Here is a 2500-nt window from a genome sequence, read left to right as displayed (position 1 = left end):
GTCTCCGCGGCAGGCCCCCCCTGAACGGGGCACGACAGGCCACCGCGCTGGCTCGTCCAGCGTCGACAGTCCCTCGTCCAGGTTTCAGATCGCGCCAAGTCGAACCCATGACCTGCTCAAGCCATCGTGCGCTGCCGAATTCGCATCTGCGTGTAGGCTGCCATTCCACGCGGCAGCCCCTGTTTTCGTCAGCGTGCCCCCCTGACGAATTTTCCTGCCTGGCCCAGTCCAGCGTCCAGCCCCTGTTCGTCGAAAAATCTGCGCTGCTGATTTTCCACGACGAGCCTACTTTCGTCAGCGTGCCCCCCTGACGAATTTTCCTGCCTGGCCCGGCCAGTCCAGCCCCTGTTCGTCGAAAAATCTGCGCTGCCGATTTTCCACGCGGCAGCCCCTGTTTTCGTCAGCGTGCCCCCCTGACGAATTTTCCTGCCTGGCCCGGCCAGTCCAGCCCCTGTTCGTCGAAAAATCTGCGCTGCCGATTTTCCACGCGGCAGCCCCTCTTTTCGTCAGCGTGCCCCCCTGACGAATTTTCCTGCCTGGCCCGGCCGGTCCAGCATCCAGCCCCTGTTCGTCGAAAAATCTGCGCTGCCGATTTTCCACGCGGCAGCCCCTCTTTTCGTCAGCGTGCCCCCCTGACGAATTTTCCTGCCTGGCCCGGCCGGTCCAGCATCCAGCCCCTGTTCGTCGAAAAATCTGCGCTGCCGATTTTCCACGCGGCAGCCCCTGTTTTCCTCAGCGTGCCCCCCTGACGAATGTTCGTCGAAAAATCTGCGCTGCCGATTTTCCACGCGGCAGCCCCTGTTTTCCTCAGCGTGCCCCCCTGACGAATGTTCGTCGAAAAATCTGCGCTGCCGATTTTCCACGCGGCAGCCCCTCTTTTCGTCAGCGTGCCCCCCTGACGAATTTTCCTGCCTGGCCCGGCCGGTCCAGCATCCAGCCCCTGTTCGTCGAAAAATCTGCGCTGCCGATTTTCCACGCGGCAGCCCCTCTTTTCGTCAGCGTGCCCCCCTGACGAATGTTCGTCGAAAAATCTGCGCTGCCGATTTTCCACGCGGCAGCCCCTCTTTTCGTCAGCGTGCCCCCCTGACGAATTTTCCTGCCTGGCCCGGCCGGTCCAGCATCCAGCCCCTGTTCGTCGAAAAATCTGCGCTGCCGATTTTCACCGACGAGCCTACTTTCGTCAGCGTGTCCCCTTGACGAATTTCCCTGCCTGGCCTGGACAGTCCATCTTCCAGCCCATGTTCATCGAAAAATCTGCGCTGCCGATTTCCCCGACGAACCTGCAGCTGCACAAATCTGCGCTGCCGATTTCCCCCCCTGTCGGCATGGCTGCCGCTGCCCCGATGTCCAGACCAACAGTCTTTTTTGTCGACTTTGCCGATTTTGTCCGCGCTGCCGATTCCAACACTACCCCCTGCATCCAAACCAGCATTGTTTCGTCAGCTCTTCCCCTGACGATTTTAGCCCTGTAACAAACAGTAGGCCTCCAATCCCGCCAACGGGAGCCAAGTTGATAGGGAAGAGAATTGAATGACGCGCCTGGTCCTCGCACCCCGCCACCCGAGGGGCCTTTTTCCCGGCAGCCTCTGAAAAACTCTAGCTTTCACGGTCCTCGCCGCCCCTCACCACCATGGCAGGCCTCTAATCCCACCCATCAGCAGTTGTAGCCGATAGGGCAGTGATTTGAATGACGCGTCGCGGGCCGCCGGGTCATCTCACCCGGCCATTAATTGGAGCGTTTTTGGCTGGCCGAGGATGGGGGGATGGATCTCTTCTTCCGAAAAAGCAAACAGTACATCGGGAGTTATGTTGACGGGGCATGGAATTGAATGACCCGTCGCGGGCCGCCGGGTCATCTCACCCGGCCATCCCGGGGAGCGTTTTTCCCGGCAGCATCGGGGAAACTCTTGCTTTCACTGCCCGCTGCCCAAGTCCCCACTCGCATCGGCCCCCCGCGCCAACAAGCCAACGCTGCCGAATCGGCAGACACTGCTGCCGAGTCTGCCGACACTGCCCCGCGGGCTGCCACTGCCCCAGTGTCTAAACCAGCGGTCTTTCTCATCGAGCCTTGGACTATCCAGTCCGTCCTGACTCATCGCCAGCACCTGCTGCCGATTCTGCCGACTTTGCCGATTTTCTCGGCGCTGCCGATTCCAACACTGCGCCCACCGTGTCTGAACCAGCGCTGTTTCCTCAGCGTGTCCCCTCGACGAATTTTCCTGCCTGGCCTGGACAGTCCACCGTCCAGCCCGTGTTCGTCGAAAAATCTGCGCTGCCGATTCTGCCGACTTTGCCGATTTCGTCGGCGCTGCCGATTCCACCACTGCCCGCCGTGCCTGAACCAGCGCTGTTTCGTCAGCGTGTCCCCTCGACAAATTTTCCTGCCTGGCCTGGACAGTCCATCGTCCAGCCCATGTTCGTCGCAAAATCTGCGCTGCCGATTTTCCCCGACGAACCTGCAGCCGCACAAATCTGCGCTGCCGAATCTGCCGACACTGTC

This window comes from Populus nigra, chromosome 2 (assembly GCF_951802175.1).
Source record: "Populus nigra chromosome 2, ddPopNigr1.1, whole genome shotgun sequence".
Lineage (NCBI taxonomy): Eukaryota > Viridiplantae > Streptophyta > Magnoliopsida > Malpighiales > Salicaceae > Populus > Populus nigra.
The sequence above is the reverse complement of the archived record's forward strand: the minus strand, read 5'-3'. Positions refer to the sequence as shown.